General features: G+C 37.9%; 1 protein-coding gene across 1 annotated transcript in view; it reads left to right on the plus strand.

Annotated features, from left to right (window-relative positions):
• Nucleotides 1–15,229: 15,229 nt before the first annotated feature.
• The window catches only part of LOC144436257 (uncharacterized), a 15,669-nt gene continuing 14,860 nt past the window's right edge, over nucleotides 15,230–16,038 (plus strand). Inside the window, exon 1 of the mRNA XM_078125002.1 lies at nucleotides 15,230–15,379. The gene's annotated coding sequence lies outside the window, so the exon portion shown is untranslated. The remainder of the gene's footprint in view (nucleotides 15,380–16,038) is intronic.

Below are 16,038 nucleotides of genomic sequence, written 5' to 3' on the forward strand. Positions count from 1 at the left end.
TTAAAATGTCTAGTACCGTTTGTGATATGAGAAAACCATAGCTAGGAGCCAGGTCTGAAGTATATGATCGCTAAAATGTATTAGAATATGATTTAAGTGTGTGTGTGTGTGTGTGTGTGTGTGTGTGTGTGTGTTATGCATTAGAATGTGTGTACGTGAGAACGCTGGAACCATTCGTACTTTCGGGTATCATTTCGTCGGAAATGGATGAAAGGAAATATCCTTCATGAACGGATATTTATCATATCGTTGCCGTTTTAAGGGACCGGTCAGTTTCTTCAGCCTGGGGTGGGCGCGCGGTGGATTCTTAAATTGGGCTGACAAAAAGTCACTGACACCCCCCCCCCATCTGTAAAACCAAAAACAGGCTGACCCCCCTATCACTTAATTCTCCCCCCCCCCGCCCCATATACATAACATTCACATGACAGGTATTTTTTGATCGTGACTCGGTGTGGACTGCTTGACTGTCTTACATCTACTTTATAAGATCTCGGGTTAGCACTATCATCATTATAATCATTTACTACACAGGGTAAATATATTCCAAAAGGAGTTTAATAGCATCTTGACAGTGAAAGGTATGGGAAAGCTTGAGCAGGGAATATGTATATCTCTTATGGGGTGTCCTAGAGGGTCTCGCCCCAGAAGTCCTAGTCAATTTTGAGACTATTCAGACCCTTTCAGACAATAATTTCCAAGCTTTACGAGACAGCCCCAACATGTAAAAAGAAAAAAATATTTTTTGAAATATTAAGTTTGATATCATCTTTACAGTAAGAGGTAGGGGAAGAGCTTGAGACTGGGATGTGTACACCTCGTGTAGTGGGGGGGGGGGTCCCTAGGGTCTCCCCCTAGATGTCCCGGATGTTTTTTTACTCTGGAAAGTCAATTTTGAGACTATTCAGACCCTTTCAGACAATAATTTCCAAGCTTTACAAGACAGCACCAACATGTAAAAAGCAACTACACAGGGTTGAAATACTTTTGAAATATACGTTGATAGCATCTTGACAGTAAGAGCTAGGGGAAGAGCTTGAGACTGGGATATGTCCACCTCATGTGGGGTCCAAGGGGGTCTCCCTCTAGAAGCCTTGGAGGATTTTTACTCTTAAAGCCAATTTTTAGGCTATTCAGACCCTTTCAAGCAATAACTCAATCCATGTTTTACACGACAGTACCATCAAGTATCAGAAACTATTCTTTATAACTTACACTAAGGGGTGAAATATGTTCTTAAACAATTAAATGGCATCATTATATACATTAGTAAAGGTCAGCACATCTGCTGTTATTATCATTGGTAGGGGAGATTTGGAGTTTAATTCAATTTTAGACTACCTTGGCAAACATTTCACATCTTTAAAAGACAATATCATCTCAAATTATAATTGGGTGAAAATATTTAAGATAAGTTTAATACCATTATGATAGTAAAAAGGTTGTTGGTGCATCTGATTGTTGGTTGAATGCATGAGAGACCTCTGGGGGTGAGGGAGTCCTTGGAGTCCCCCCGGCACATCTGGAGTTTTTTGCTTCTATTAAGGCAATGTTTAGGTTATTCATAGCCTTTGAGGTAATATTTCCAAGCTTCGAATAGCTAACGTAAATGTAAGTTTTAAATGAATTTCCCATGTCACATAAAAATGGCCCCGTAACATTGGTATAGTGGCATTAATATTGCATGTATAGTAAAGTCACCGGTATGTTAGGGAACTTTAGGTGGTCATACCTAGTGTATAATAGAAACTGGAATCTGATGAGATGTGGTGATTTGTAGTGTCAATAACATGTAGTGCCCAAAATAGAAAGTGTATTAATCCCTTCTGACAAGTTCATAGTGACGAATAGGGAACATTTTAGATTAACTTCTTTTATAAACTATCTAAAAGATGAAGATTACCATTACGAAACTTTTGCCCCAAAGTGCAATATAAGTGAAGCACTGATTGTGAAACAGCCAAACATTTACACGACATGTTCTGTAACTAGTGTGGCAACTAGGTAATACATGTATATGTATATGTATAGTTATGTTTGAACTAATAAGTAATATTAAAGAATTCATGTAAGAAATAGGGAGAAGAACAAATATTTACATGTACCACATTTCAGACAAGGCTATATGCCATTGTAGAAAAGGGATTTTTTTCTTCCATCACAATCCAAAACAAAATGACCCCCTATCCACAATTTTGAAAACAGCATGACCCCCCCCCCACTGCCAATTTCAAACACAGGGTGACCCCCTCCCCTCACAATCCACCGGTCCCCCCAAGCCGAAGAAACTGACCGGTCCCTAAAGAGGTTGAGTTGCATCCAGGGGCATTGCAGTAAAAGTGTGGCGTATACAGACCAAAATCAAGTCAGATATCGCGAAAATGTTTGAACAGAAGCGAAATATGTCATCTGATCGAGCGAGGCTGTATCAGCTGTCAAATCAACCCCACACTACAGATGAAATTGATTGCCTTTCGATGATAGACGGCACTGCGTCGCATAGCAATGAAGAGAACCCGGAAATCAGCTTTTAATAGATTATTTACATCATTCCCTAATATATATATATATATATATAAGTGGTTTATTTACCCAATCGTATAAAATGATTACAAAATAATGGTAACAAAAATCAAAAGAGAGAAGGGTAAATGGGGAGTCAAGAAATAGCTTACAGCTAGTCTAGCCTGATCCCCGACATTGTATATTGCGAATGAAAACAATAAGAGGGTTCAGTCATTAAGATGACTGAAAACATAACTGGGAGAAGAAAATATATCACATATACATATACATATACATATACATATACATATACATATACATATACATGTACACACAAAAAACATTTTTACTACATGAAAAAGTCTAATACAATAAACGAAAAGTCAATACATCTGTAAGTTTACAATTTATTCACCTGTACTGCTCTACTAAATATTGTTTAAGAGATTTCCTAAAAATATGTTGGGAATTTTTCGATCTGATTTGGATAGGAATATCATTCCAAATTTTTGCACCTACGAATGAAATAGCAAACTGACCAGAATTTGTTCTCGCATGGTACGGGTAAAGATTTTGACGATGGCAGAGTCTCGTGTCATATTCATGTTTTTTGTCACTAAAATAATCGGACAAGATATGTGGTGAGTTCAAGTGAACCAGGCTGTAAATAAAAGAACCTATTAAGAGTTTGTGAAGCTTGCAAATATCTAGAATATTTAGCTGTATAAATAAAGGAGCCGAGTGTTCCATGTGAGATTTGAACAGCATCGTGCGAACAATCATTTTTTGGGCAGTTAGAATGTAATTCAGATATGTTGGGTAAGTACTGCCCCAAACCTCTAGGCCGTAAGAAATATGGGGAAGTATAAAGGCATTGTACAAAAGTATTAAAATACTTAGTGGTAAAATGTGTCTTAGTCTATACAGAATTCCACATTTCTTCCTTATGAGTATATTTATTCTGTTAATATGGTCAGACCAGGTGAGGTGTTTATCTAATGAAATTCCAACAAAAGAAACAACATCCACCTCTTTGATTTGATCTCCACGAATGACAACAGAACCAGTTACATCTATTTTTTGTTGTCGACCCCTGAAGATAATAAAATTTGTTTTATTTCTATTTATGGTTAATTTATTGCTATCACACCAGAGTTGAACATCATGTAAATGATTTGATACTGTAGTAAGATCAATGTGATATGGATTAGAAAAAGAATGGAAAGAATGGATATCTAACTACACTTATTCTATCTTTCAAGCGTGTTCTATGCTATATGGTTGTTTTTGTGCGCGTGACTTTTAGATCTTTCCGCGCTTATTAAAGGAACATTTAGATATATAGCATGTATAGTCAGGTGATGACCTACAACCACCAGCGGATTAGGCATCCAGAGTGGCTGCATTTAATAGTCTGTGACTTCAAGAATGTACGCTAGACGATGCATACTGATGTTTATGGTCTGCCACAGACAGCATAGAGTACACCAATCTGATTAAAATCCGATGTAGATGTCGAGTAATCGTTCACTGCTATTTTACCGTCGTTATTTTGCCTGAATTGACCTTCTTGGTACATGTTTACATTTTTTAGCCTGTAGAGGAGGCGATCAGGCTAAAGAATGTAAACATGTACCAAGAAGGTCAATTCAGGCAAAATAACGATGGTAAAATAGCAATGAACGATTAGTCGACATCTACATCAGATTTTAATCAGATTGAGAGTACACATGCGTATTACGTTCTGAAGCGCGGTTGCGATCGCGAATATACAGAATCGCGGTCATGGACGCAAAAACCAGCACACTACGCGCTCGCTCTCTGACTATGTATAAAAAGAAGACATATTTATTGACGATTTATACACATAAATTCATTGCATAACAAGATGGTCGGACTAAAGTATTCCTTGCGGAAGTTTATTGAAGACTTTGGTTATTTCTTTCTAAAATAAAAAACCACCAGAAGAGCAGTATTGGCCTATATAGTGATGACGGTTTAGCTGTCTTCAAAAACATCAATGGGAACCAAGCAGAACGTATAAAAAGAAATAACCAAAGCCTTCAGTAAACTCGGGCTGAAAATAACCATGCATACAAACCAAACCAACCTAACAATTGCAAACTTTCTAGACACTACTCTAAACCTCTTAAATGGAGAATACAGTCCATACAGGAAACCAAATGACCAACCAGTGTACATCAACACTCTATCAAATCACCCCCGACAGTAATCTGTCACCTCCCGGCATCATAGAGCTTGAAATGATGACAACCTTTAGCAACTCCAGGATTTAGACGTTAAAATGGGCCTATGTTTAATATTGATATTAATTTGCATGCAAATGTGGCATATTCCATCCCGATCACATATTACAATGTTTACGATACACCGCAATTGGCGAAGTGTGGTCATTGGTCATGATACAGTTTTCGCTAGACCAGGAATTATCCTCGATATTTGCATAATCTCAGTAGAATTGTATGGTTATATATAAACATGTTGTCAGTGCATTCCATGGTTAACAGCTCAGAACAGGGAAGTTGTCATGCTGATTTCCTCGGACCAATTATTAATTTTATTTGAACAGAGGACTCCTGATTGACCATTTCTGCTTTATTATTCCGTTTCTGTCAGCTTTTATAGATGTATCATTGATAATATGGGATGTCCTACTCACAGTGCACACATAAAAATGAGCTAACGGTTTATTAATATCACAGACTCACTGTACATGTATGTGAACATTGCTAACGCGAAATTATAAATACCTTACATATGCAAACACTTGTAAATGCCTACATTGCTTTGCCCAATGGCAATGCATATTCAAGAAGCGACCTGACCAATTAATGCTAAAGTGGGAGCCGAGGGCCGGGGGAAATCAAGTCCTGTACATTCATCAAATGTGACCCTCTCCTAGACCGTTGTGCTATAAATGTGACCCTCCCTCAATTCCCATTTTCTAAAATATGACCCACCCCTGTTCAAACGTTTTAGGGAGCGATCAGTTTTTACGGCCGGGGGTGGGCCGGTAAATCAGAGGGTGGGGGGTGGGGGCACCTCAATTTGGGAGTCAAAGAAGGGGGGGGGGTCATCATTTTTATGAGGTGAATAAAGGGGGGTTACCTTGTTTTCAACTAAACAAAATCATGAGCCATGCTCCTGTACTTCAATGTCCATACATTTAATATCATAACTAGGCCAAAGCCCCTAAGCTCGCACATCTGGGTAGATTCACTTGTGACCGGCTGCCTCACAGTGATATCATATAGATAGCGCCCTTGGCGTGGAGATTGCACATCGTACATAGAACTTGCATGCGTACTAGTCATTGAGCCGCTATGCTGCCGCTTGTGGGTGCTGTGCAAGCTATTAAACAAAAAATGTATGTGCATAAAATAAACCATAAACAAATAGCTATAAATATACATTCAAATATAACATAAAATCTGTCTCTTGATACATCCAATACATATGGTACGGCATCACAACACTGCAATATGGCCACCTTTAAGCAACAGTTATTTGTTAGAAAATTGACTTCTCGCTATTGCACACCATAAGTTGCATTGTGTCATCTTGTGGTACAAAAACTTGCATGTGTAGCTGTACATGTAAAACATAAGAAATGAAATACCTTAAGATTTACTGGCTCTAAAATCTGTTCCTCTATTGACCTGAACATGTTGAATTGTGTACAAACATAACCAATTTAGGACACTTTGAAATAATATGTGGCAAACACTGTGACTACAAGTGCCTGACCCAGCTTGTGTCTAGATATTGGATATTCAATGTCCATGTATATAGTTAGTCTAGTTCCTATACATTTTTGTACATATAATGTATGATAACTACGATCATCTCAATTAGAAGTTCCAAATTGATTTATGGTTGAGATCAATAGTTCAATGTAGGGTAAAAACTAAATTCTTTTAGTGAGGGGTGGGGGTGAGAGGAGGTCTTTTATAATGAAATCTGTTTTGTACCCCAATACAAACATTTCTAAAAATGTCAGATTGAAAAATGGGAAAAAAATTTGTTATGCATGCATGGCCCTAAAATACATTATTGTGCCAATAAAAAAGCTATTTTTTCCTCACTACATACTGGCTTTGTATTCATAGCACTACATGATACTACATACTGATTTGAAATTGATTGTGCTGTCTGCAACAATTTTACCAATTTAGTTAGAAGGAGTGAGGAAGGGGTTCTGAGGCCTTACTAAAAGAATTGGCTTTTTTTACCTACTGATCTCACCCCTAATATGTTGGTTTATCATACATGTACAAACTATTGAACTGTTACTTAGCATAGGTATAGTACGAACTACATGTCTTATCAAAAATAACTTTTCTGTGTTTGTGTTTCACTTCTTCTCTCTGATACCTGTGACCATAACCAAGTTTAATACATGTTACCAGGCTACATGTGAAACCCCCTTTTGTCTTGCTATTGTTTTACACCATAAACTACCAAGAAAGAAATATATTCCAAGGTGAACACAATATTAATCTGATTCTCAGAGAATATATATTATGTGAATGACTGATAAACAAAGTTATAAACACAGACTTGTTTGATGATGATCTAGTAAAGGGCTATTTACTGTAGCCAGCACTTCTATAGTACTGACACGGTGCAAAGTTATGAGGAAAATTAGATTTTACATCTCCTCTGGAATATCTTAGTATCCACATTGAGTGACTCGACTGTATACTGAGAGTAAAATTTTGTCAGCAGATCATAATGTTACATTTCCTTGGTATTAGAGTGTATTTATTTTCAAGGCTATCATGTTGCCAGCAATATACTGGACAACATAGCCAGTAAGTAGTAAGTGAATTGAATTAGTAATCTAGTTTAGAAACTGCTGTAGTACAGAAAAAAAATTTATGACATTTTTTAATTTCTATTTTGAAACCAGTAACATTTATAACATTTCATTATTCAAAACCTTTCAAAATTATCAGCGTGGTCAATGAATGAGGGGTGGGGTGGAGTTTTGAGTCGGTGCCATGATTAAACTGAACAATTATGAACAGGACAAACAAGTGCCTTGAGGAGTGCAAACGTGTACATGTATGGAAATCCGCAGTTGTGTTAAGTCTAAAGAAAACAATATATTGACTATATGATGTGAATATATCTTTATATGGTGTAAACAATTCATTATATGATGCAAGTGCATCATTATGTGTGACAGTTACGGACATGGGTTTACAAGTATATTAACTCCATTTATAATATTGTACTTGATAATTAGCTGAATTAATAAATATTAATAGTTCACTTAATCTAAGAGATATCCTAGAACCTTTGGTTACTAAACCATGAATATTTTGTACGTCCGTGAACAGACAATCATACTTTTCTAGGGTTCCTATCTAAAGAGCTTTATACATGTGAAGCAATGGATTTGGGATAGCAATTTACCAGATACACTTAAAATTACTGAAAATGTAACATGTAAAATTAACTGTGCAGTGTGCGGTATTATGCTTTGAGAATAGTGTCTTTTGCAAGAACAAAAAGAGTGTTTCTTGTCAACAGATGGGGGGGGTCATTGTGTTTTTTTATTTGTCAGAGGGGGGGGGGTGGATTGTTTTGTGAATTAATTGCAGGGGGGTCACTATTTTTAAGTACAACATGAACAAAAAGTCACCTGCCCACCCCCGGCCGTAAAAACTGATCACTCCCTTAATGAAAAAATATATTTAACGCCACCTCCTTATCACAGTAGTGTAGTTGTTACAGCTCAGGATTAGTAGTAAGGAGGTCCTGTGTTCGACTCCCACGAGAGACAGGGGATTTTTCTGTAGTGAGATCCCACAACATTGACAGTTTTTAAAGGCTTTGTTGTTTCCGACTATTCCTACTTTGCCTAGCCTGCAAGGCTGCTTTTGGATGTAATTAGTTGGGCTGAAAGCCAGAACTCCTAAAGACTTGATAGGCGTACAACTGAAAACCGAGGACCGAGGTTAACATCTCCACTCCACCACATTATTCCAAATATTATCCCCACGTTGTTCTCCCTTTACTACTGTGAGACCCTCTCAGCTCCTCACACCACAACTAACAGTTAATTCACTGCATTTCACTGATGTATTATGAACTGGTGGCAGCGGGGGATCATGCCAAAATCACAAAATAATGCGAAAGTAGATAAAAAATGAGTCAAAGTAAAATGTTACCCCTAATTTCCATTTTCTGAAATATGACTATCCACCGAGGACCGATTTGGTAAAAATGACCCCCTAATTCCCCCGTCCCATTATTACTGAAGGCTCCCTAAAAATGCCATCCCTCCCGAACTCACAAATTAATGCAATTGGGCCAAAAAAGGAGCAAAGTGGCAAAGGAAAACAAGAATGTGAAAACAACATGTTATCTTTGGGGTTCTGTGCATAATATTAAGGCGATGGTGTGTTGGTAGGTGAAATATCGGAATTAGGCCAGAGTCAGAATTTATGGCGAACATTGCTAACGCGAAGTTATAAATACCTTACATAAGCAAACAAAACAGGGAAGTTGTCATGCAGATTTCCTCGGACCAATTATTAATTTTATTTGAACAGAGGACTCCTGATTGACCATTTCTGCTTTATTATTCCGTTTCTGTCAGCTTTTATAGATGTATTATTGATAATATGGGATGTCCTACTCACAGTGCACACATAAAGATGAGCTAACGGTTTATTAATATCACAGACTCACTGTACATGTATGTGATCATTGCTAACGCGAAGTCATAAATACCTTACATATGCAAACACTTGTAAATGCCTACATTGCTTTGCCCAATGGCAATGCATATTCAAGAAGCGGTCTGACCAATTAATGCATAAGGGAACCTTTAATAATTAAAGTGGGAGCCGAGGGCCGGGGGGAAATCAAGTCCTGTACATGCATAAAATGTGACCCTCCCCTAGACCGTTGTGCTATAATTTGCCATTTTATTAGTTGAAACATCATTTAGCATTTTATATGTTTTCCGTCGCTACTTTCTTAGGGACTGGACAGAATTAACAGGGGGGAGGTGCTTTTCAAAAATCCAATACATGAAAAATATAGACCCCCTCGACAATTTGCACAAAAAATTCTGACCCACCCCCTTTACCATGCATGAAAAAAAGTGACCCCCCCATGTTCAAATACAATGAAATACAGATATTACTACTACACTGTACCCTACAACAATTACACAACTCAAAAAATATAAAAGAGCTTTAAGCACAATCTCTTGACTTGTCTTGGCTTAGAGCTCTTTTTCATACAGAAACAGATTCTGAAGTACAAGGTTGTGCTGCTCTGAACTGTTGTTGTATACGTAATAGCTGACCGGATATTGACATTCTCTGGATAAATGACACGCAGCACATGAGATATCCCACAATTCTGTCTGATTCTAGTCCTCAAACATTGCATCTACCTATTATAGCAAATTTCTTCTGTACACTGGACTCTGAGGCAGATAATTCAACAGTTTGGCAACATAGTTTTGTTGTTTATGTTCTATTAATTGCCAAAAATTCAATAACATTAAAAAGAAACCATTTGGCTAAAAGGAGATAGCCAAGGGCTTGCTGATGACGAGGATGATATGGATCCAGAGTGCTATGATAGTGATGATGATTCTGAAAAGGATGTTGACAGTGATAAGGAGACAGTGACAGTGACATGAGGGTAGTAGCTGAAAAAAAATGTCTGTTATTTGTATGAAATGTGTACAGTTTATATATAGACCCTTTTACAATTTTACAATTTTATTAAAACAGAGAATCCATTTAGGTATAGACAGTGTTCTTTGACTAATTTAGACATGGTTCGATTTAGACAACTTTTACTGTATGTATTGTATTATAGTGTATATCCTGTCTCTCATTCAAATCATTAAATGTTGTTTGGTTTAGAGGTGTTCAGTTTATACATAAACCCTAAAGGAAATGGACAAGTCACTTAATTTGGCATTCTCTTTGATGTTTACCAGATTTCAGATGTTGCACTGTTGGTAGTGAGATTTCCTTTGCGGTATGCAGTAGTGGACTCCTCCATTTCCTCTAGGCTCTATGGCTTATTGAGGTATACATGTATTTTACAATTTGTAAGCAAAGAAACTTTTTAGGTATAGACAATGTTCTAGTTTAGATATGGTTCGGAACTCATGGTCATGTAACCAATAAAATGTCCATTGTTTGAATTTATACATCTATATTTTGTATTAAAAGCTTGTCTTTTATTGCATATTATTATCATTGACTATCAAGTAATGTAACTTGCATAACAAGTGACATAGTCCCCGCTATGATTGGGTTTTAAGGAACATGAAACCTGCGCCAACAAAATGGCTGCCAGGCAGCCATATCGGATTGTACCACGACGAAAATGGATGTGCACGTGTATGTCATAGACCACTGTGCTAATACCAACTTTGAATGAGATCTGTTCAAGCATGTCTGAGTTAAGGCTTTGGACATGGAAAATTCACAAACAAAATGGCTGCTAGGCGGCCATATTGGATCGTATCATGAAACAAATTGATGTGCATATGTATGCCATAGTATGTTGCCCCTGTACCAAGTTTGAAAAAAATCGGTCCTGGCATCTGGGCCAAGAAACGGCTCTGGACGGACGGACGAAACCCAATCCATAAGTCCCCATCCCGGAATTTGTCAGACGAAACCCAATCCATAAGTCCCCATCCCGGACTTTGTCGGACGAAACCCAATCCATAAGTCCCCATCCCGGACTTTGTCGGACGAAACCCAATCCATAAGTCCCCATTCCGGACTTTGTCGGGCGGGGACTAAAAATCAGTGATGCATACACAAAAAGTTGTGAACCCCCCCCCCCCAATCCACTGCGCAAAAAATAGTGACCCACCCCCAAAATGCACCGACCCACCCCCTGTTAATTCTGTCCCTTAGTACTAAATTGCCACGTCGCGTCGCGTCGGTGGAGTAACTTTAGTCCCTGAACTCCAGTAAAATTGATCATGTAACCCCGACAACATCGTCATTTACAGGCCTTAAAAAACACCATATAACAACTTGATAGCAGTACTCTTTTGTAAAAGGCTTCCAAAACTTATCCTGTTGTCGGCATTCCCAGGCTGCTCTCCCACGATGGTGTGCACTTGTGTCGTTTCGCTAGGGTCTAGTAGCCCTGCTTGCATATAGCATATAAGTCGTTCCTTCCAAGCGTGCACTGTCTGCAAGCAAGACTAGGGGTCTGGACTAGAGTTTCCGACACATGTATTCATTCCCAATGGAACCCTGGACATTATACACCCCTGTATCAGTATAGTAAAGTCCTGCCAATTTAAAGATAATGAATTTATAGTTTGTTTTTCAGTAGATGTATTCAACCAAAAATAGATTTATTTTTCATCTGTCTCGCCAACTATACCAGTACTATATCACACGTACATGCACACTGACTCGAGTGTTTACGCATCGTAAAGCATAAAGTACAGTTCAAATTGCAACAAATCATACATATTTACATTGTCTCCTCATAAAAGAAGTATCCATTGTGACATTACTGTAAAGGTTTCAATGAGGGGTTCTACGTGTATTTTTGTACCCAAAATCAATACATACATCTTACTAGATGTATTTATTTTATGATTTATGTACTTCTTTCTCCAAAGGTAGGCACCAAGGTATATTTCTATCAGTACATATGATAAATCAACTGAACTATTCATGTGCAGAGTTTAGTTATTTCTCCAAAAGCCAAAGTGGTCATAATATTCAAAATTATGAACCCCCCCCCCATCCAAATTTCAACATTTTTGGACAAAATTCACATTAAAATGCATAATATTGGAACACATAGGCACCAAGGGATAGTTGTCAGAACATAATTACGTATGATACATCAACACATTAGGGGGCTAGGTCAATAGTTCAATGTAGGATAAACAGCTAAACACTTTTAGTGAACCCCACCCCTCTAACTTAATTGGCCAAAATTTAAAAATGTCCATCCAATTTCAATGTTCATAAATGTAATTGTAACCCCATTTTGCATCAAGAAATACTAGTAGCTTAGACTGAACGTTTGCACTGATATAGTAAACCCTTTACTATACTTCGTTATACTATTAATATTTCACTCGGAAATATATGATCAGGTGGGTGCACTTTAAACTCAACCTATCGCATACAAGTTGTATTTCATTTGCTATAGCTCGAGTACTAGTATTGTACACCCAACGAGCGTGTATTGTTACCAATTCATCTGTTGTAAAAAGTCTCAGATCTGTATTCTTTACATAAAAGTGAGTCAACAAAAAATAGTACTGAATACAACCATTCTCATGAGGTCATTTGCCGCGACTTGCTATTGTGGGGGAAAGGTGACTGTACATAAAACGATTTGAACGCACTAACGATGAAAGTTACATAAATGGTTCCTAAACCAGTAGACCTACTTAATGGAGCCTTCAGTAATAACAAGGGGGTGGGCCGGGGAATGGGGGGGGGGGGGCGCTTAACTTTTTAGAAATCGCTCCTCCGGTCATATTTTAGAAAATTAAAAGTTATGGGAGGGTCACAGGTTGCCTCATTTCTTTATTTAACTTTTCATTATTTTGGGATTTTGGGATGATCTCATCCACTGCCACCGGTTCCAGATCCTGCTGCGTCCAGATACCACCACTGCCAACATTTTAAAGTAATATCATAATACATCAGTGAAATGTACTGAATTAACTGATAGTTGTGGTGTGATGAGAGGAGCATGGCATGACATTGGGTATTATGTGGTAATGTGGAGATATTGACCGCGGTCCTTTGGTTGTCAGTTGTGCGCTCACCTAGCCTTTGGGGGTCCTGGCCTTCCGCTCAGCCAATTAACTTATCCAAACACAGGCATTGATTTAACACAAACACAAACTCACTGCGGTGGTAATAGTGGGAAACAAAAAAACGCCTTTAAAAACTATCAATGTGGTGTGATCTTTCTACAGAAAAGGTCCCTGTCTCTAGTGGGACCAAGGATTTCCTGATTACTAATCTTGAGCTCTAACCAGTGTTTCACGCCGAAAATGTTGTATGTATGTAGGGGGGGGGGGGGGTATGACATTGCTACCGATTTTATAAGAATATCGCCAATCCCTATAATAACGTCATTGTTCTGTATTAGGACCGTCATAGACAGGAATGAAACCATTTAGGAAAGGAATAGCAGTTTACAAGCGACTGTGGCAAACACAGTAGGACTCGGGACATATATATGTAAATTATCTAATACAAGCTGCTCCTAGTATTAAAGTGATCTAGTGTTTGTTACCCGCTTTCAAATTTCAGATACGTCACAACAACTCCATAATGGAGTACACTTGAGTTGATTGGGCGTTACAGGATATTGATTTGGACTATTGAGTCTCTCCTTCAATCTGAGGTATAACAGTCAGAATTGAATATGTACGCCATCTGCAAACAGTAAACTTATTATTAGGGGAGCGATCACTTTCTAAGGTGGTGGCGCAAATCAGTGGGTCACCTCAATTTGGGACTCAAAGAATGGGGAGAGGGTCATCATTTTTACAACGTGAATAAGAGAGAGAGGTGTCACCTTATTTTCAACAACTAAACGAAATCATGAGCCACGCTGCTGTACTTAAATTTCCACACATTTATTAAACAACGAATGTATGTGCATACACTAAACCATAAAAATAAATAGCTATACTTATACATTCAAATGTAACATAATCTCTTTGTCTCATTATCCCATGCATATGACATGGAGTCACAACACTGCACTATGGCCACCTTTAAGCAGCAGTTTTGTTAGAAATGACTTCTCAACATTGCACGCCATGAGTTGCATTGTGGTATAAAACTTGCATGTGTAGCATGATAATGATATTTTTACCTTGAGTCTTTTCATGGGGGTCAAGTTATTTTTACCGCTAGCACAGACCTAAACGTATACCAGGTCACCAATTATGCAGCTGGGTTGACTAGGAAGGACTTACCTTTTTATTTTATCTTCTAACACGTCGAGAAGATTTGATTTTCTCGCTTAGGAAGAGTGGTTGCTATACTGTAACAGTAGTTGTCAGCGATGGACTGAAACAAGGAACCCGTGTAGTTCCTTCCCTGTCTCTGGTAGTTCTAATAATACTTGTATTCAAACAAGCAGTACGGTGAATTCAATAGAGCAAGGACATCGACAAGGGAGGGTCAATACAAAACGCAGTAGGCTTTCGAAAATCTGTTGTCATCGAGGTCCGAAATCTGTGTGATACATTCTGAGATTAGTATCTAGATGTTAAATATGTAATATTCTCTACGTACAAGTTGGGAAATTTGTCCGAGTCATTATATTTAGGTATTTTTTAGGCATGCCATAAAATTAGCCTAAACACGTCATAAATTGTGTCAAGTCACATTAAAGTGGCGTAATGAGTATTTTAAACTGGATTAAGCTATGCGGTATTCAGTGGACATAGACTTAAGTTAATGTTCAGAGAATTGCAAATGTTTAGTGAATGGAATACCAACTTTAATATGAAATCCCTTATGTTGTCTGCGCTAATTTGCTAGGTACATGTCGAGTTTAGAGTCACTCCCTTACACTGACCTAGGTACATGTAGAGTTTAGAGTCACTCCCTTACACTGACCTATCTATCACTCCCGGATATACCGTAAAGCATCAATATGTTGTTGTGCACTTTAGGTAGAGTGGCATATTGTATTTCCGCAGTTTCCGGGTGTATAAACTGGCGGGTGTGATAAAAAGACCCATCATCGCTAGGTGTTACTCTTTGCTAGGTTGTTGGAAGAGTTAAACTTGACAGGCGATTCTGATAATACTCAGAGTACACACCGTGATAAGATTGACAAGGACAAGGTACGTGTCAAATTGCCATTACTTGGTTATGTTTGTACCTCAGACCACCAAACTGAGGTTCTTGATACTGTACATTATATCAACTTGATGGCGTTATTTTTGTGTTGGATAAGATTTCGCATTACTTGTATTTTGAACAAAGTTTATCATTGTATAGTAACCTAACTAGACGAATAGATCGGTCGGAAAGGGTCACGGTACTTGAGGTACCTTTGATATGGTACTGTTTGAGAGCAATGTTGTAGTGGATACAGACTCAAATCATAGTCTCCTGTGATTTCTGCACGAACTGTAGAATAGCATTCAATTCTGTGGCTCTTGACCTAGACCATTTCATGGGTTTGAAGTTTAAGTTGGTATAATATTCACATTCAGATACATATTCAAATTTGATCCCCCCCTCCGAATAATATTCATTGATTCGAAGTGTTCGAGCGAAGTACGGACTATATTTTAACGAAATTCATCGTCTAGACATAGTACAAGATCTGAACGAACTCTATAGTAATTTTCCCTAAACAGTGTGTAATTTGCATTTGTCTATTTCTTTACTAACAGTTGAAGATTTATTGAATCGCATATCCAACTTTGCCCGAATAATAGAATTTAATTTCAAGTAATATCCATTAAAATATTGAATGCTAATTTTCAGTCATTTT

Source organism: Glandiceps talaboti, chromosome 6 (genome assembly GCF_964340395.1).
Source record: "Glandiceps talaboti chromosome 6, keGlaTala1.1, whole genome shotgun sequence".
Lineage (NCBI taxonomy): Eukaryota > Metazoa > Hemichordata > Enteropneusta > Spengelidae > Glandiceps > Glandiceps talaboti.